Source organism: Lutra lutra, chromosome 3 (assembly GCF_902655055.1).
Source record: "Lutra lutra chromosome 3, mLutLut1.2, whole genome shotgun sequence".
NCBI classification, from domain to species: Eukaryota; Metazoa; Chordata; class Mammalia; order Carnivora; family Mustelidae; genus Lutra; species Lutra lutra.
The window spans coordinates 87,647,813-87,669,295 of NC_062280.1; the positions used below are offsets into that span (position 1 = coordinate 87,647,813).

Consider the following 21,483-nt stretch of genomic DNA (forward strand, 5'->3'; position numbering starts at 1 on the left):
TTATTATAGCTATACCCACAGCTATCCCATCTTAGAAAATGGGGTTTCCAGGGGCACAGTGAGAGGGAGGAAAAGCACTCCTAAAATCTTGGCCAGCAGTGACAAACTTTATGGCTTCTCAAGCTCATTGGTCAGTACTAGTTACATGGTCCCAACCAAACCAATAAGAGCTTAGACAATGTAAGAGCCCAAGTAGTGTTTTGTAACTACCCCTGTCCTGACACATCTGATCACTAAAAGTTAGATCTGTGCTAAGTATGACTAGAAAATGTAAATAATACCTCTTCAGGTAGTCTTTCTGAAATATGAGTAAATGTAAAATCATAGGGGTGGGGAGCTTGTTGAAATGGCACATTGCCAGGCCCATGTGTCAAGTTCAGTTTTATAGGGTTGAGGTAGAACTAGTGCCTCAGTCAGGCTTATTCTACCAAGGAATATCTGTAGCATGATGAACATGGAAGGAAGATTCTGTACTAAATACAAAAATTCTCTGTAGAGTACTGGATAAAATGAAACTGAAAATAAAAGGAAAGTTTCCCCACATGCATCTTTTCAAGTTACCCCTTCTATTCTACAGAGGAGTTAAGTCTGCCCTATAGTCCAAAATGTCTCCCCCAAACTCCTGTAGGTATCACGTGACACTGACAAAACAAACCTGTCTGCGGAGAATCCTGTTAGGGTAGGGCCTTTGTCCAGGCTCCTGACTTTCTTCTCCAGCTTTCTTCCTCTTTTACCAGTTAGTCTTGTGCTTGATTTGGGGAGAACACAACAGAGGAAAACAAGTTTGTTTCTCCTGCAAGCCCTACAATAGGGTCTTTCCATTCTTTCTTTTCTTCTCAGATTGTTATGGAGGGTTCACGCTCATTAGTAGTTATTCTCTGGAGATAAATTTGGAAGGAAAAAAATTAGATGATAATATGGTGATTTTAAGTGGAGGCATGCACAAAACTTCTTGAAAATCAGGTTGCGGTATGCATTCTTATTTTAGATTTGCCCCTGTTAGCATCTTCTCAATAAACAGGTGCATACACTTCCCCAAGCTGTCACTGTTGTTTATTTAGCCTGTATGCTTCAAAATCTACTGATGGATGATACCCAACCAGCTTGAAGCTTGACTTCCAGAAACCAGAGACTTAAAGTTTTAATGAGACTTTCTTAAAGGATAGTCCCACGGGTTTGTTAGAAGAGGAGCGTATCTCTCAAGGATACTGTAAGAGTATCACATTTGTATGTTAATTTTAGTTCAACAAATAGGAAAAATGATTATGAGTAATAGCTCTCAGCTTTCAGATAGTTCTTTTCATGTTCAAAGTGCTTGACAAACATTAATTAAATCACTGGCAGTCAAATTAGATAAATATGTTTTCTGTATGTGCATAGCTGTACCTTCCATGCACACAGTATTCTAAATCACATCAGTGCAGATCAAACACTTTTTTGCCATCTGAACTTGGTTGGTTGACGCTGATTGCAAGCAACAGATAATTACTGGAAGGGCTAATCATGAGAAAAGATTATGTAAGCTTTCTTCACTTTTAAATAAAAACATGAATTTATCCTTGTAAAAAGAACAGGATGAACCCCAGTGTAAAATGCTACCTTCTCTAGGCCAGAAGATAATAAGGGCAAAGCAAATTCCTTGCATTGTACTGTTGGAATAACTAAACCGTAATTGAAAGAAATCATTTCATCAACAGAGAGTACCTTTTATATGTCCTGGGCTACTCATGTTTTGGCCTCTTTAGCATCAAAAACAAGAAAGCTTTTCAGGCTAACTATGGTGTTGATTTCAGCAATATGGTAATTATTCATTAATGCTAGGAATCCTTGGTCACTCCTGACTTGAGAAGCATTTGGGCCAGCAAATTAAACATAGTAAATTTCATGATTATTTTTAGAATAACTTGCACTTTTTTTTCCTTCACTGAATTTAATGAAGCTTTTTGAACCATCCCAAGAGATTAACTGTTCCCAATGGACCCCCAGACGAAGTATACTCCAAATAAAAAAGAGTGCTAATAGCATTCCATCTTTGAATAACACCTAATGAATTAACACACACTACTCACCTGCAACAGACAATTGGGAAAAGGCATGCACGTGCATGTGTGGGAACAACTTAGCCAGAGTCAGGCTTGGTTTCCTTGAGATGCCTGAGATGCACATAACGATGAATGGAAGGGACTTAAATTTCTCCTTCCTTTCTGACTACCAAACCAGTCTCGTCTGTTTCCAGGGGGAAAAAATACTTGTTAATTGTCTTAAAATTTGCTGAAGGAAAGAACATCTTGTTCAACCAAGTTGTCTTTCCGGAAAGACTGTGCGAACGTATCACTTGGAGTCGTGATAGCTGTTCACGTGGATCTCACAGCATGCTATCTGTTCTCTTTTGTAGAAGTGCTAACCTGTATGCCTAGAAGCTTAAAATTGGAGAGATTCTTTCCCTTCCTAATAAAAACCTGGAGTTCACTGGGATGACGTGATGTACTCAAGGTAACACACAGAGCCCACCTGGTTTAGACATGACAGATGGCTGTAAGGGAACCATAACTGATATGGGACTCCATCTGCCTTCGTGTTTCTACTGTCAGACTTTTGCCTTATCTCAGGAATAAGGGTGAACTTTTTCTGATTGTACTTAGAGTAGGGAGTCATTGATGGTGACTGATTTTTAGCCCAGAAACGTATATAAGATATGTCGCCATGGTATAAACTTGTTCTTTCTTTAGTATGGAGACAAAATATTAGACCAGGCTCGGAATGTTTAAATGGCTTTAAAAATGTAATAGTATTCCGAATGTAAAAGGCCTTAAAAAGTAAATAAAAGAAAACAAAAAATTTGTGTCTTTTGATTTGTACTGATTCTTACAGTCGAAGTTCCCTACATTCATTTTCTCACTTCTTAACACCCCGCCCTATGGAGACTCTTCTCTTGGAGGTCACACATGACATCTTTCCTGTTACCTATACTAGCTTTCACTTAGAGTTTATTCTCCTTGGCCTTTTTGCTGTATTTGACACTGTGGACTCTCCCCACCCAACACCATTTACCATCCCTCATAAATACCCAGTAGTTGATCTCATTGACATTTTTGTCTTCTTTGCAAACCCTGCCACCAATCTTGTCTACCTCACATCACCTCCATTCTGGATTGTCATGCAGGCAGGCTTCCATCTGGTCCTTTCTCTCTCCTCTAATCCACAGTGCCAGAGTGACTAATCTTCTAAATATCTATACTTTAATCTGACCTTAAAATCCCTTCTTACCTACAGGGCCTTACTTTTCTCTCCTTTTTAACCTTCTTTACCTTCTTCTTGGCTCTTTACATTCCAGAAACTCTTGCCTTTTTTAGTCTCAAGGACACTAAGCTTGACTGCTCATTAGGGCTCTGTGCTAGTTTTTTCTCTGCCTGAACTTGTCTTCTACAGGTCATCCCATGACCAGCTGTTTCTTTCATTTGAGTTATTGTTCAAATTTTCCTCAGAAAGGTCTAACCTACTCTCCTACTCATTTTTTTTTACCAAGATTTATTTACTTATTTGAGAGAGAGAGAGAGAGAGAGAGAGAGAGAGAGAATTTGTGCCTGAGCAAGGGGAGGGGCAGACGGCAAGGGAGAGAGAATCTCAAGCAGATTCTCCACTGAGTGAGGAACCCTGAGGTTGGGCTTGACCTTATGACCTTGAGATCATGACCTGAGCCCAAATCAAGAGTCAGATGCTCAACCGGCTGAGCCACTCAGCTGTCCCATGATCTACTCATTTTGATGCTTTTGCATTTAATTTTCTTCAGAAGAATTATGACTATTTGGTAGTTATATATTTATTTGTTCCTCTCTGTCTCTCCCAAAAAGAATGTGTACTCCCTGAGGGCAGGAGTTTTTTATTTTATGGCTTTACTTCCAGAACCTAGAACTTAGAGATTAATGAAAATCTGTTGGTTGGTGAACACTGTGGATTATACCATTTCTAATCCATCTAACCCAATTCCTTACTGTTTTTATATAAGCACACTGTAGAGTCCCCAGGTTGTTCTCACTATCCATGGAATTTATTTTCTATTGTGTCAGGTGTGTTTTTTTTTTCCCCCTCCAACCAGATTATGAGCCTCTGAAAGGGAGGCTTTTTTAAATGTTTTTCTAGTGCTCAGGCCTAGCAGAGTGCTGAGCTGCATTTGGTATGTATTTAGCAAACACTTATTGATTTACTTCTGACTGTAACATTATAACTGCACCATTGAGCACTTTTACATCAGTAGGGCTGAAACGGAAATAAAAATAGGTCGACCATAAAACACCAGCATAAGACCCATGACAGGGCGAGAGCTTTCTTTCTTACCTTCTAATTCAATTTGAGTGGCAAACTAAAGTTTTCTGGAATGAGAATGTATGTGATGAATAGGAAAGCATACCTTGGGACAATTTTTTACTTCCTTCTCTAGCAAGTGGAGAGGCTGATCACCCTTTGAGCACCCTTTGAGTGCTGATCATTTCCAACTCCAAGGTGCTCAGGTCTACATATACCATTACTGACTCTTGCTGTAATTCTAAAGTCATCCTGGACTTCTTACTGTTCTTTGATCCCTATATATACTCACTCAACTCTTTTCCTTAGGCTTATTTATGACTAACATTTCTTTCAAAATCCCCACTTGCTACTTTAGAACTTATGGTCTCCTGTCTTGTCTTCAACTCTCTCCCCTGCCAAATTCATCCAAAATGATCTCCTATTAGATCAAATCTAATTTTCTTGGGTTCAAATTCAGGTTCTCTATGTGTGGTTCCCCCTTACTATTTCAGCTTGGTTTTCTATTGTTTCTAATATGAGCCTCCTGTTCTAATTCTAATTCTCCTAACTTTTCCCCATTCTTAGCTTGTTTGTTTTCTTCCCTGTACCTTTGTTCAAGCAATCTCCTTTACACCAATCCAAATTCTCCATTTCCTTTTTTCTGTCCTTGTAAGAAATCTTCCCTTAATTTACATCTATAATTTTCAGTTTAAGATTCAGATTTTATGATTGAATCCTTGGTTATTTTCCTCAGTTATTAATGGTGAATTGTTTATCTATTTGTTTTATATCTTACCTCCCCAGTAATATTGTAATTTTCTTGACAATGGGGACTTCATAGTATCTGTACTCATGCACAACTCTTAGCACCTCCTAGGATGAATGTGTTTAGTTGGGACAGGCCTGGCCAGGATTGCCTGGATTATAAAGAAAAACCTTGACCAGGTGATATGGAGCTTGTGAAATAGGAATTGTGGAAACCAGTGGCACAAAAATGGCCTCTGAGAGCAATAACTTTCTAGTTAATACCAAGTTCAATTTCACACATCACTCAGACCCTGTAGGCAAAACTGCAAAGGCAAAGACTTCTGATGTTGAAAAACTTTGGGTAACTAGTAAGTAAGTATAAGCCAGATGCTGGCAGGTCTGTGAGACAGGAAATCTGAGCCTGAATACTGGCTTCATTTCCAATTAATCTGGGTAATATTGAGCAAACAATTTACCCTCTTTGGGCTTCAATTCTTCATTTGTAAAATATAAAGTTTAGACTCCAGATGATATTAAGGACTAGATAATTCAATTATAAAATTACATGATTCTATTTCGAAAGAATGAAATGGAGGCCACAGTCTTTAGAGTTTTTCATACACTTGCTCTGTGTGATAGGATTTATTATTTGCCGTGTAGTTAGTAACTCTGCTTTCAGCTTTTGGCATTTACACTTTTCTTTTTCCCAATTTGTGTTAAAGCAGACGGACAGATGGTTTATTAGGCTTTCACATGCTTATAATGTTGTTGTTCAATTCAACAATGGTTTTAAACTTTGAAGGTCCATGTAGAGTCTGGATTTTGTTTAGAATGGAAGATAGTTTTAACTCTTCAATTTAAGGATAATAATATTTACTCACATAATTTAAAACAACTTGTGGATGTAACTCCAAAGACCTAATCATTTTTTAAATTCCTTAACTCATTTTCACATCACACCCTAATTCTTCCAAGTTGCAGTTTTAAAAATGAAACCACCAGACTTCCAGTTACATGTACATTGTTTGCCTTCTCCTGACTCATTTAACCCACGAGCTCCTTCCAAATACAAAACCCTTTAATTCAGGATCACAGAAATCTAAATACAGAAGGGACAAATTTTCACTTTACAGGTAAGAAAACGAAAACTAAAAGGTCCTGATGCTCTTTCTACTACGTTAAAAAAAAAAAAAAGTGAGGTTAGGTTGCAGGGAAAAAACATCCAAAATTTGTGAATTTTAAGCTTTTAAATTTAAGAGTCAATACAGTATCCCAATGACAACGTAGAGACAACTATGCAGCTGAAAGATGGTCACCACTGCTATCGCTTTGCTTTGTGCGTTTTAATTCCTCAATGTGATTCTCTTCATGTAAGTGTGGACAAGCAATTGTTGAATAGCCGAAATGCATCTTAAGTGTGTGGAGGAGTCAGAACCGAAAGGACAGACAAACTGTAGGTAAAGGAAAGCGTGAGCCTGCTCCGAGAGAAGTTAGGACGCCTAAGCAAAGCAGACGTGAGAGCTGCAGAGCAGGTACAGGTGGAAGGGAAGAGGCCGGCAACCCGCGGAGGCCCGGACGCCCCAGCAGGCCAGGGAGAGGAACGGAGGCAGGAAGAACCGGCAGGAAAACTGCGGGAGGAAGCCGAGGCCGATCTAGTGAGCAGCGTAGACCGTCCAGAAGAAAAGAGAAGGAGCCAATACGAGCTTAGAACAAGACTAGAGGGTTAGAGAAAGTACAAAAAAGCTGAAGAGGCAGAGAGGGGTATTGATGAAGAGATGGAAAGGGGGAAAGGGCGCGCGGGGAGGTGAGAAGTGAAGCGAAGCCCTTGGTAGGTGAGAAGATGAGCGGGGGCCGTGAACTAAGACTACTCCGCGCGCGGGCGGGATCCGCGCTGAGTCAGGGACCCCGCGCTCCCGCCGTCCCGACCGCGCAGTGGGCGGAGTCTTAGGCGCGTGGGCGGGCCAAAGGGCGGGGCCTGCGCCTGACGCGCCCGAAGGCCGCAGCGGCCGCAGGCCGGGAGGGGCGGCGGCGGCGGAGGGGCGGCGGCGGCGGCGGCGGGGGAGGGGCGGCGGCGGCGGCGGCGGCGGCGGGGGAGGGGCACGGCGTCAGCGCGTCGCCGGCTGGGCCGCGCCGGTGGCCAGGAGGGAGAGACAAGGAGGAGGAGGAGGAGGAGGTGAGTAGGCTCTCGGCTGGGGAGCCGCGCGGGCCGGAGGGGAGGCGGGGAGCGCGGCCCCTCCCCTTCCCTCCCCGACGCCCGCCTCGCGGGGCCGCGCGGCGCGAAGTTCCCAGAGGGGCAGTGGCGACGGCGGCGGCGGCGGCGGCGGCGGCGGCGGCGCGGAGAGCCGGGGGTGGGTGGGGGGGCGGAGCTGAGGGCCGCGCGGGTGGCGCGCTTCCCGAGCGCACGCGCTGCGTTCCTTGCGCTGCCGTCCGCCTTGTCCGTGGAGCCGGGAACCCCGGCCGCTGCATTTCAGTCCTGTAGGCTGGCCATTTTCTGATTTAATTTTTTTGAGTTCTGCGCTTGGTGTGTGGTAGCTTCTAGGGACCTGGCGTGCCGCCGCCTCCTCCTGCGGCAGGCGAGGGGCGGGTTGGGGGCTTGTTACTCTCGCGCGGGGAGAAGTAGGGGTTGGCCCGAGTAGGCGGAGGGGCCTCCTGCCGACCACGGGACTGCGAGGCGCGGTCCCTTGCCACACGCGCCTCCGGGCCTTCCTGAGGGGAACCTTTGCGGCTGTCCCCTTTATTGCTCTTACTTTCCTGCCCTCGCCAGCCCCTCTGCCTCTCGGTCAGCTGAAACGAAAGACCTCACTCGCCCCTTGCCCCATCCCGGTGAGGATCGGACATATACTTATTTTGATCGTGATGCGGGCTAACTGTTCGGTGGAAAGGTTCTCTTAAGCCTTGTAAGTCTAGCCACGTACTCTGCAGCGAAGTTGCAGTACGCCACAATTTAACCTTTAGGCCTGAGGGAGTTTTCTCTCTCTCTCTCTCTCTCTCGCAAATACAACTTTTAGAATCTTCTGAGAACTGTACTGCATTAGATTATCTTTGAGATAATTCTTAAATTAGCGCCTTGAGGCAGTGTGATGGGAGGTTCAAAGAGAAGGCTTTGCACTTTTTCCTCCACCTGTATCACCGAATGAAATGGAAAACTTTGAGTTGACGGTGATTTTCCGCAAGAGGTGGGTTTCACAGCGCAGCCCTCCAGTGGTGTGGCTCACCTTGGTTGTTTGGTCCTACCCCTGAAGTTGATCTTAAAACTCATTGTAGTGGTCAGGTAAAGGAGATGCTAAAAAGAAGTTCAGAATAATTCAGCTGAGCCATTTTATTGCATTCTGCTAGCCTGTTTAACCTTAAGCTAAAGCGTGGCAGTAGTTTGATGTAGAAACCCACAGACCTATGAAGCGCTATATTGAATTTTAATTAATGCATCCCAGGTCTGATAGGAGTAGATTCTCCTTAGCTCTCACTTTCTTACATATTTTCCTTTGGATCATGTATTTGATGAAACATTGTTAGTATTGAGAGTTGGGGGGGTACCTTTTGAATCATGCAACTTTCTTTGACAAACTTGTAAACTGAATAGGTAAAAATCTGAACCGTGATATTGAGATAAAAATAGGAAACTGAATTTTTAGCATTAGCAGTTTGAGACGTTAAGATGGCTTCTTTACTCCTGTTTTGAAATCCTGTTGATATTTTAATCTTACATACCACAGAAGTACAGAAATTTCTTTTTGTAAGAGACTTTCACAGTTAAATCCAGCCCCATTATTTTACAGGGAGAAATTAATCAAAGAAAGTTTCTTGAAGATTTTCAACAGGAGTTGAATAGAACTAGTTGACTTAATTAACTGAACACTTAAGTATATAATTCAGACCTCCCTACTGAATATTTTTGTACCAAAATTTGTTTTGACTATGTTATTTTTTAAAAAGTCTACTAATTACTAAATTTTCTTTGTTCTTTTTTTCTGAGTATATGCCTTAGTTTGTGTTTGGACCCATTAGATACAAATGATACAGATTATTTATAATTAGGACATGTTACAGTCTATCAGTTGAAAATAGTACTTTCCAGTTTGTTTGAAATTAGTAATTATTTTCACTTCAAGAATGTTTGTTCATATTCTTGATTCAGATAGTCTGTTTGGATTCCAGGAGATTGGCATTTTAAAAGTCTGTGTGTTTAAGACTGTGGTGTATATAACCTTGATGTTAATGAGGAAGAAAGGTGCTATACACATGTAGTAACTGAATTCCAGTATTCCCAGGCAGCATCACTTTTCTTAGTGGGCCTCAAATGCCGAAGTCCTGAAGTTCTTGCTAAACACCACAGTGTTTAGGCATTTGGTAAATAAATACTTTTTGGCTTCTGTGCATTTTGCTTGGTGGGGGCTTCGTGAAAGACCATGTCTTACTCTCTCTCTCTTTTTTTTTTAAGATTTTTATTTTTTGTTTGTATAACACAGGGAGAGAGATCACAAGTAGGCAGAGCAGCAGGCAGAGAGAGGAGGATGCAGGCTCCCCGCTGAGCAGTGAGCCCAGTGTGGGGCTTGATCCCAGGACCCTGGGACCATGACCTGAACTGAAGGCAGAGGCTTAACCCACTGAGCCACCCAGGCACCCCAAGACCATGTCTTATTCTATCTTATTCTGTCTGTGTGTGCCTAGTGCCAAGTGCTCGTGTTCATGCTGGTCTTACGCAAACTTAAGGTAGCTGAGTGGCTGGAAGTCATGAATCATGATTTTGTAAATTTGAAATAATTTATTTCCATTTATGTGTTGAATCATGTACTATATTAGGCTTAATTCCAGTATTGAAAAAGGTATCAGGTAATAAATATTCTAGAAAAAATGGGGGAACAAACTTAACATTGAGGATTTTACTCTTTAACATATGTTACTCTCTGTGAAATAGGGAAAACGACCGTTAGTTAAATTTTTTGATAGAATACCTCAGTAGAGCTAAAGTAACACAAAATTTTCGTGAAATTTTCCACTGGAGCAAAGTTTGACCACCATCAGTTGAGTGACCCTCTAATTATTGCTGTATGCCACATTTTAAAGTTTTGGTTTCACTTTATAAGGTGAAACATTTTTCAGCATATAGACTTTTATAAGGATCATGAGTTTTGGAGTCCAGTCTACCTTGGCAAGCTGTCCTGATAGGACATTTTAAACTGTTTTATATGGCATTCTGGCGGTATGGTAAAACAAAACAAAACAACTCAAAAACCTACTGTATTTTCTTTTTCTCTTAGGCTTATCTCCTCTTTTAAAGATCAGAATAGTGTTTTGTTTATTTAAAAAAATTAACAGAGGAAAATTTTCAAGCATTTCTTTTGGAAAGTACCACCACTTCACCCTTTGAATAGCTTTGGAAAACAATGTTTGAGTAAATGCAGGGCCAATTCCTTAGCATGATTCCTATTTGAATATGTAGATCATAAATAATAGCTTTCACAAGGACAACGTCTGTGGACTACATACATTTTTTTTCTACAGCTTTATAACTGAGAACAATTGTACAGTATAGCAGGGTATTTATTTATAGGAAGGAGATAATTTCACATGTATCATTCTGGCTCTTTTGCTAGTCCCAGTCTATGTATCCTACCCACTGCCAGTTTTACCCCTTTGACCCAGTTTTTGAATTGATTTTTAAGATTGAAAATACATTAAAATCTCCATCCCTTTCCGGAGGTGGGATCTGGAATTTTTCTGGTGCCCTGAACATTCATTGCTCACGGAAGTATGGTACCTCACCATACTGTTGGCATGTATGCAGTTTGACTAAGATTCTCATTTTTAAAGACAGTTTACTCATCAAGAGTTTTAAAATACATAGCATAAACATTTTAATGAGGGGTGTGTGTGAGGCATCTAGAATATTTCAATAAAGGTTTAGATGGGATTAGGATATAAATTCATTAATAAGAATCAGAGTATCTAGTCCTTTCCCCCCATACTTTAAGGTCATACTTCAGTCATTTAAACAGATGACTTTGTTTTTGAGTATTCATTTATAAAAGTAACCAGAGAAGCAGTTCCACAGCCTTTCTTTAGTAAGTGTTAAATAGTCCATAGAGTTGATGTTTTCTTGTGTTGTTTCTTTTTGTACTCCAGATCATTTGTGGACCCGAAACCTTGTCTTAACCTGCTTCAGAACTCTAACCACTTGGTCATCTGACTCTCCTTGCTGTTCCCTCTTCTGCTCAGGGAGTTGGGACCTGTTCTTTTCCACAGGTGGATGGTTGGGGCTCTGTTTGAATTGAGGCAGAACTTGCAGAGCCAAGATACTATGCTACTGCCTCCAGGACTTCTCCACTTACTGGATTGACCCCTTACATACTGAGGATAGGCTGGCTGAGAACTGGGCTTTTTTGGCTGTTTTGATTTGAGTCCATTTTGAGGGTCAGTTTTTCATTTGCATCAGACTGTAGAACACCCTAGACTTCATCCAGTCATTACTTAGATCCCTTTCCTGTCTGTGTAGCTGTTCGATTCTTTGCCTTCTTAGCTGAGTCATGTAGTTGGTGATTTTTATCCCCTCAGTTCAGTGGTAGCTAATCATTTTCAGGTGTTTGATTTTCTACCCATGTCTTCTCAGTTTTGAGCTTTCATTTGACCAAGGAGCTGTTGTACTTTCCCATAGCACATTTTGTTCATTATTTGTCTTTCCTTCTGTACTGTTTGTAGCGAGTATTGAGACTGAATCTGTGCTTTTCCTGGTGGTTTCCTTGCACTCAGTACAGTGCCTGGCACATAGCAGGTGGTAAATAAATATTAATATAAAATTCATCCTAACAGTCCATTATCAGTGTGGAAAATCAGTGTTCATGTGGAAATTGAGATTTCATATAAGAAGTTTAGACATTTCATCACCATCATTAGGACTACAATCTGTGTATTATAAGTTATAAGCAAATCCATTTAAAAAATAGCTTCATCAGTCATCCGGGAGGGCATTTATTTCAGCAGAAAAGGTATATAATTTTCACTATGTATTTTTAGATGTTGCACATTTCAGTTTTTCTTGAGTTTGATTAACGTGTATATAATATTTCTTACACATTGAAGTTTTATGGCACTATAAAGAAGTGAGTTTAATTGCCCTCTTTTTGTTCATTAGTAATTATATACTAAAGAGTAAATTCTCATTAAAAGGCTCTTAAATGCCTGCTCATAAAAAAGAGAGACCTCTTTGATTTTGTTGTCCATACAATCCTAGTTATTGTTTTGAGGCAAGTCATCAAACTCTTCAGTAGTCTAAACCTTTAATTTGGTTTCAGAACAGTAGTCAGTCATGTATTGAATACCCAAATTACCATGTCTTTAACAAGTAATGCAAACACTCTGTATTAACAAGGTAATGACCATAACTTTTCTTGTAGAATTTCTCGTGCTAATTTTTTTAAAGAGTACTTATTGAACTAAATTTCCTGTGAAGGCCAAAATCTCATACTTTTAATGATAGTGGAGTGTATGTGTTTGTGTAGAGATAAAGGGATGGTATTTTTTGTAGTGGTATTTTTAAGTGGACAGTTTACTAATTATGTTGAGGTAACATTTTACAACTCTAAAAGGAAAACTTCAATTATCTGAATGAAATGAGGTACATGAAATTAATTCAGATAAATGGGGGAATCCTTAGTGTAAATGATGCATGGCAAGAGACATGACCTCAATCTTGATTTTTTTTTTTCTATATATCTGTCAGCTGCTTTTACATTACTAGATTGTGATTCTTTTTCTATGATAGGAGGAGGTAAAATTTGCTCTGTAGTTTTTTTTTTTTTTCCTTTGCCATAAAGGGAATCCAGAATGTCGTATTCTGTGACAAGTATAATTGCTCATCTCTTGCCTGTGCTGCCCTGTCCTTTTAGGTGGTATACCACAGCCTTCCATTTTGTCACCTTCCTGTCAAATGTCAGATGTGTGTGTGCGGATTCCTTGAGAATACAATTTGTTTGAAATTAAAGCCACAGTCTTCTGTCCAATCACAAGATGTTTATCCTTCCTAAAAGTTGAGTTACTTCAATTTAAGATGAATCTGTCCCCTTAGGGTTTAATATTAAGAAGTATCTGATGATGTAGGACCTTAAAATAGCAGCAAACACTGGGGTATAACCCCTGGCTTTTATGGATCCTTACTTGAAATGACAATTTTGCTGATTGATTAGAGTTTAGGAAAGCTTTAGGAAACTGATTTCTGCTGTCATTTACTATATTTTCAGCATCCCTGGTGGGCTCCTGGCATCTGAGAATTGTTGTGTAAAGAGTAGTCTTTGTATCTGTGATGACATTTTCCTCTAGGCATTTTTTTGTTTTGTTTTTAAACAGAGGTGGGGTTATCTCAGCTATAGAGGTGTGTGCTGCCACCTATTCTTTTTTTCTGCATTACCTGTCGATGTTTTACCTAAAGCACCTGAGAACTCGTCTCTATTTTCAGCCTGTATCATCTTCCTTTTTGTCTCTTGGTCTTTGAGATACAAGATGATTCATATCTTGATTGCCTTGGGCAAAGTGGGTATGATATCAGCAAGCTCTGTATCCAGACCTTGTGAGCAATTCCTAGGTCATTACCCGAGACTTTCTTAAATACATGCAGGCAGTGTGATTGAAGAGTTTAGGCTTCAGGGTCAGTCCAGACTGATTTCAACCCTGTACCATTTATGAGCAGCATGCTTTGGGGGAAGTTCGTTAGTTTTCTGGGTTTCACTTAGAATAATCTTAGCTGGATTGATTTGTTGTCCTATGCAGATAAGTGTTATAGTGAGTTTGTGAACTATCTACCTAGATCATGGGCTATTTTAAAAGAAAGTAGGTTTTGTTCTATTTGAAGACAGAGATAATCAAATTAGTAAAAAAAAAAATTTACAAATAGAGGTCTTGCTCAGTTGAGTTTAAAACTATGTAGGACTTGGAACCATTGAATTATTTATATATACAGGGTATTCTCATATGTGACATAGGCAAAATATGTAGCATACTTGTTGAATTAAGACAGACTTGGATGATCAACCACTTGGATAACCTTGGGCAGGGAACTTGCCCTTCTTGACTCAATTTTCTTCTGTAAAATGGGTAATAAAAGTGTCAAGAATAATAAAGGGTGAAAAAAGGTTAGCAAGTCATTATAAAGGCTTAAGAGATGAAGTAAGTATAGAAAATACTTAGTAATGCCTGAATCCATAAATACCGATAGCTGTTATTGTGACCACAAACAAATTACTTCCCCTTTCTCTACCTCAGGTGTCCTCCTCAGTAGCATGAATGTTATCAGAGAACTAATATAGTTATGAGGATTTAATGAGGTAATACATGTAAGTGCTCATTATATGTTAATTGGTATTGTTACATTATTAATTCAGTTTCAGAATGAATTGAACCAATTTTGAGTTAAAATCAAGGAATTTGTACAGATATTTAATAATTCTTTTTTTAAATATAATTCTTATGTTGGGGAATATTTATTATGGATTTGGAGATGGCAACTTATCATTTATAGCTTTTAGTGTTTCCTTAAGATAATGGTTCTTAAATTGTGATGTGCAGACCCATACAGGTCACAAGAGCCTTTAAGGGGATCTGTGAGGTTCAAACTATTTTCATAGTAATGCTTTTTGCTATTTCCACTGCTTTGACATTTGCCTTGCTGATACTAAAGCAATGGTGGGTAAAACTGTGGACATTTAGTACATATTAAATCTCAATGGCACAAAACTTTACTAGTAATCATTGTATTCTTTACTACCATGCTTTTCTAGTAAAAAACAAAACAAAACAGAAATGCCAGTTTCACTGAAGAATGTCATTGATGAAGCAGTAAAAACAATTTTTTTGAATCTTAATCCTTGAGTATACTTTGTTTTAATATTTTTTGTGATGAGATAGGAAATATGCAAAAAACATTTTTTGCTGTATATCCAGAGTACATTGGTTGACGTAGGGAAAACCCTTCTGTGATTTTTTTTTTTGAGTTGCAAGCTGAATTAGTCATATTTGCATGAAGCATCATTTTTACTTATAATAATGACTACCAAATTATGATCATTTAGACTTAGATATTTGGCAGTCATTTTCTTGAAAATGAACAAAGCGAGCTTGCCACTTCAGGGAAAACAACTGATAATCTTTGTTGCCAATGATAAAATTTGAGATTTCAAGTGAAAATTAAAATTTTGGAAAACTTTTATCACCTACTGTGCCCTTGACAGCTTCCCAATACTTAAAGATTTTTCTGATGAGATGGGTGGTGATATTAATGAATGTGAGGTTTTGCTGTGGTATTAATTAATTAATTAATTATGTCAAAATTTGGAATATAAACATAGTGTAAGACACCAATATTTTCAAAGCAATCAGTGTTATAAAATTGTGGGTAAAAGACCCTTACAAAAAGCAAGTAACAGAAACAAAGAGTTTCTGTGATAATAGGTTCTGTATAATAGATAACTAACTGTTAAACTCCTACTTGTCAAGTTTTGGTGTAGTATCAAAGAAGTATGTTCACATTTATCTGAAAAGGCAATTAATGTATAATTCCTTTTTTCATATCACAACAGATTGAATATAGAAGCAGGTACAAGAATTCATCTGTCTTCTATTAAATTAGACATCCAAGAAATTTACTTTTTTTTTTTTTTTAGGGAAGTACTTTTTCATAATGTATGTTATTTGTCATATTAAACATGTCATAAAATTTTAAAATGAGTTAATGTTTACCTTTTCTCATTTAATTTTTAATATAGTGAATATTAATAATTATGACTCAATTAAGAATTTTCAAGAGTTCTCAGTATTTGAGGATACAAAGGAGTCCTTTTGCTAAAAAGTGTGAACTGTCCCCTAAAGGGAAGGAGGCTAGATTTGTCAAATGAGTAAAGTTGTGAAGTTTTTAATCTTCTGAGTATTCCTTTGGAATATGGACTGCATGCATCTACTTTTTTTTTCATGGTAATAAGGGTATGTTGCTGTACTCTGTGTCATTCCCCAAGTAGGCATAGGGTTCTTATATGTATTGTTGAAGAAGATTTCATTTTTATTTAAGATTGATGCTACCTATGTGGTTGCTACTCAGAATTAAAATATGGTTAATGGTCATTTCAGTCAGACTCTTCATTTTTGATACTACGCATTTGTGTTAAAACTGTTTATGCAATTTTCAGAGTTGTTCACCGTGGCATTCTATTTCAGGATTATAGTGAAATTTACTTTGCTGAAAATAAATTGCCATTTTCTTTGAAGTCTTTACGTGAGGCTAATCTGTCCTGCCATAAAGTCTTCCTGACATTTCACAGCTATTTTTTGGTACAGTCAGTCTACAACTTATGAATGTGTTTGTGAATTAATTATTTGCAGCAATACAGTATGAATTACAGATGAGTTCTGTGGTACCACTAATAGTATGGGCATAGCCTCATCGTGGACTATTGACATGTTTTTTGGGGGAATTATATTTTCAGTGCTAGAAATCTAGCCAAATACATTTCTCCACTGTAGTCAGATAGTGGCAAGAAACCGTTCTTTTTCCCTTACAATAGAACTGGGGTTGTTAAAGCTTTGATAAAAGCAAGACAAACAGTCTGAGGCACTGTTCAAGAAACAGGTATTTTGAGTACTCCAAGTGGATAAAGGGTAATAGATAGCATTCTCAGATGAAGCAGATCTAGAAACTTTGGGCTAACTAGGTGATGATGAAGGGAAAAAAAAGGGAAGGAGTATTCTGAATGCTGCTTGGGGTGGATATATTCACTTTTGGGGCAGTTGCTAAAAAGTATGAGATGCTTTAACATGGATATTTCTAGGATGGGAAATCCATTTATATAGAGGTTTGTCTTGTGCTCTTATGTTTGGTTATTGTATGAACTGAGCTCAAGAAACAGAATGAAGGTTCAGTTGGGCAGGTTAATAAACTCATGGGTTTGTAGTGTATGAGTGTGCATGTAAAAGGAAATCTGTGATTCCAGGAGCATTCATGATCAGGAGGAGAGGTGGAGGTTGGAAGAATGTTGGAATATGAAAACTGTCCACAGGACCCAAACAAATTCATGTTACAGGATGCTTGTTAAAGCAGGGGTGGAACTAGCTATCAGCCAGCACAGATCGGTCAATGACTACTGTGACTCACTGTACTACCCTAGGATCTCTAGCGGGAAATAGAGAATTTTAAGACTGGTATTAGTGCAGGAAGGTTGTTATGGAGAATGGTTAACATAAAGCAGAACCAGGAGAACTTAGGGATACAGAAGAGGCCAGTGTTGTAGAGGTATTTGATTTTGAACCTGAGCTTCTTGCCTTCTTTCTGCCCAAGGGTAATACTGATTCCTTGGATTGAGGCAAGGCTGAGCCAAAGTGGAAAGCAAAGTAACTATAGCTGTCTACACTGGAATGACAGACCTACGCAGAAATACTTGTTAAACAAATGTATGAAAGTAAGGGGAGAGAACAACTGGGTTATTGCACCTCAGGTTCTTGATAAAAGAGACACTAGGTGTCCTATTAACCTACCTACTTGATATCCTCTAGATCAGGGGTTGGCAAACTTTTTTTTTTTTTTTTTTTTTAAAGCACCAGAGAGTAAAGATACTCTTCTTTATGGGTCATTTAGTTGATGTTGCACCTACTTAAGCAAGTCTGCCATTATAGCATGAAAGCAGACATAGAGAAATACATAAATGAATGCATAGTTGTGGTTCCAATAAAATCTTATTTGTGGAGACTGAAATTGAATTTCATGTAATTTCACATGTCACAAAGTATTAAGTCTTTTTTAAAAAACTTTTTTCAACCATTTACAGTTTTAAAATCTATTCTTAGATCATGGCTGTACAAGAATAGGTAGTGGGCTGAATTTTGGTTCATGGACTGTAGTTTGCTGACCCTTGTTATAGTCAAATAAATCACTGTCAGTTATAATGCTGAAAGCTTAGCGTTACTGAAATAGATATCTCTAGGACAATGCTGTTGGTGACACTGTCTTGTTTTATAGGTGACACTGATGATAAAAATCCCTTCAAGAATTTAGATGTGACATCTGCAGCAGGTTCAAATCTCTCAGCTATAAGACAAACTGGATACTTCGTAAAGATTTTCATCTGTTATGCACAGAGCCAAAATCCGTTACTGAAATTGTCTGGGTGAGCTGCCTGCTGGGTCCAGTGATGCACTAGTAGACAAAGAAGTTGAAAGAGAAGGATGGCATATTCTTTGGATGACTGGCAGATTGTGACACCAAAATGGCATCAAACCCTACTATGATTCCAAGGACTTCATGATTAAATAAAAATTGATTTTTTTTAAATTTATATTTTTTGGTTGGGAGGGCATAGTTGAAGTAAATTTGATCTTTACTTGGGGAATGTGTAATGTTTTATCATTCCATAATGATACATGGTAATTGCTTGGTAATCAGACTTTAAAGGTTCTGTCTATATGGAACTTATGTAGTTACCACCTTTTAGTATTGGATTCTCTTACTTTAAGGGATCTATGGTAAAGAAAAACATCTGTTTAAACTAAAGAAAATTAACTTAAAAAGGCTAATTTAAAGACAATCATTTTTATAAGAAAGTTTTTGCTTTGGGGGATTTCTTGAAATTTTGCTGTCCTACAGCATATATAAAATATGTTCCTGGGGTGCCTGGGTGGCTCATTCGGTTAAGTGTCTGACTACTGATTTCAGCTCAGGGCATGATCTCATGAGATCATGAGATCTTATGAGATTGAGCCCTGTGTCGGGCTCACACTGGGCTTGAAGCCTGCTTAAGATTCTCTCCTCTCCCTCTGCCCCTCACTCCCTCTCATCCTCCCACCTCCCCCCAAAAAAATTCTGTTTGCAAAAAGCTACTGTACCCAGAATTTTCTAAGAAGACATCCTTTTGTGTAGGCTCTTGAACTCAACAGTCAAAAACACATTATACAATACTAGGTGTATAGAACAGTTGAATTAAAAAATTAATATCTTAGGACCTGTAACTAAATTCACTTAAAATGGTTTAGAGAGCAGGTGTGAATTGAAAAGAAACTTGTATTTTCTAAGCCATTGAATCGTAAGAAAACTGGAACATCAAAGTATTCTCTGAACCAAATCAATATTTTATTTGTTTAGAGCTGCTGCTTTTGGTATATGTCTGTTTATTCCAGTTGTAGAGGATTTGAAAGCAGTTCTGGGAAATGAAGTGGGTGGATTCTCAATGTTGAATCCCTTTTTTTTTTTTTCCAGTGAATCTTCAACATTTTTTTTTTTTATCTTAGCATTCAACAAAAACTCTGGCATCCCAGTATATAAAATATAGATTACATTTTATATAGTTCATGTAGCTCATCAACAAACAGAAAAAGATTCCCTCATGACTTACCTTGAAAGCTGTTCAGGGCATATACTATTCAGGGCATATACTGTTTTATTCAAGGCATACACTATTCAATTTGTCAGTGTGCCACTGCCACTACTGCCAGAGTGCAATGCAACTAACATAGCCATCCTGCTAGGAAAAAGATCTGTGGGTTGCTGAGTAGTGGAAGTTAAACACACCTAATTTACAAGTCAGATTAGAGATCAGAATCATACGATAGCTTTATGTGGAATTGATTTCATTTCATGGTTTTTAAGCTATTTTTTCATTGAAAGCAGTGTCTATAACTGAAAGACAGGTGTGGTGTAGCATTTGAATGCCTTAAACTCTTGAATCTGGAATGAAAGGGATATTCTTGTAGATGCTCAGATCGTAGAACTCAGGGATTTCAAAATAAAATGCTCTTGTCATCCATTTATGGTGCCATAATTAAACTGCCCTGTGGATTTTATTTGGGTTAATATTAATTTTTGGAAAAGTTTGCCATTGTCAGATATGAGGCACTTTAGGTAAGACAGTTGTGTGTGTGTATGTTTAAGTAAGTAGCAAACAGCTTTTTACCTTATAAATAAGACATATCTAATAAAAATTATGTGTGGGTTTAACACTGATAACCCATTCAAATCAGGAATTCCACTGTGGCCTTCTGGAAACCTATGAGGGGGAACACTATAAATAGCAGTTTTTTTCAAATCAGACTTTAAAAAAAAAATACATGGAAGAATGCATAATCATAGCTTGATAGGTTGCAGTTACTCTTAATTTACCCATTCTTATTGAAATTGAGCAGACATGTCATAAAAATATTAAAAAAGTTCATTGCTGGGGCACCTGGGTGGCTCAGTGGGTTAAGCCGCTGCCTTCGGCTCAGGTCATGATCTCAGGGTCCTGGGATGGAGTCCCACATCGGGCTCTCTGCTCAGCGGGGAGCCTGCTTCCTCCCCTCTCTCTCTGCCTGCCTCTCTGCCTACTTGTGATCTCTGTCAAATAAATTAAAAAAAAAAAAAAAGTTCATTGCAGAAAAGGTGGTGCTATTGGAATTTGAGAATATAGTGGCAAAAAAAAAGTGTTAATCTTTTAGATTGAACCAGTAATTCATTTATTTGAGTGTAATCAGGAGAGGAAAATCCAGGTGTTTAAAACTAGCTTTGTATCAGTGGTTAAAATTATGTTTAGTTTTATTAGTTTTATTCTCCCTCAATCCCCGTATGATAAGTTCTCATGAATGGGTTTCTGAGATAAAACACTGAGATTTAGGGGGTTTTGAGAATTCATCAATTACATTATTTTTATCCACTGGTTGTTTCACATAGGACCTGTTTGTGATATTTACAGGACATGAGGAAGACTGTGATTCTGGCTTTTGTGGACTTCAGAAAAAACTTTGAAGAAAGATTAATGCCAAGTTAGGATGTAGTAGGCATATACTACTGTGTTAATTTTAGTAGAGCAATGACTATTTAGATGGATCCTTCCCCTGTTGCCTTGGCCCCTAACTTCATAATCCACTGGCTAAAGCTGCTTTTCATTAAGGCAAGTGAGAGGCAATTTTATGAATGGAGAAAGTGAGGCTATTCTAGACATTGGGAAACTAGTGGAATGTAAGGGGAGAATGAGATTGTAAATATGATAGGCAACAAGATCATAGATGAACACTCTATTTTTGGATTGACAAGGGTGCTAGAGGAAAGGTATCAGTAGAATAGAGTGGTTTATTATGTACTGTTTATTGAAAGCCTCCTGTTTAGTAGGTCTTGACTAAGATACTTTGCCTCAGTTTTAATTCTTTCCATAACCTTGAAAGCAAGTGCAATTATCCCAGTTTCCTGATGAGGAAAGATACTAAAGGGTATATCCAAGGTCTTAGAAGTAAAAATAGAGTCCCACATTGTGTCTTACATTGTATAGAGGCCTTTTCTGTCCAGTCATTGTCTGATAAATGAAGAAATAAGTAATCTGGAAGACCATATATAGCATGGGAAAATTTTAGGGTTAATGGCTTTTAACATAAATGACTCCATGTTGGTGTTGTAGGATATTGGAGGCTCCTTGGAAAGCATTGAGACAGTACCTTTGCAAATATTGTATCTGGACT

At 38.6% G+C, this 21,483-nt stretch overlaps 1 long non-coding RNA gene across 1 annotated transcript; it reads left to right on the forward strand.

Moving 5' to 3' along the window:
• The first annotated feature begins 7,398 nt into the window (after positions 1-7,398).
• Positions 7,399-19,353, forward strand: LOC125095889 (uncharacterized). Its single transcript, XR_007125982.1, has 3 exons — positions 7,399-7,506; positions 14,284-14,354; positions 18,023-19,353. It is a non-coding gene; the product is annotated as an uncharacterized LOC125095889 (long non-coding RNA).
• Positions 19,354-21,483: the final 2,130 nt, after the last annotated feature.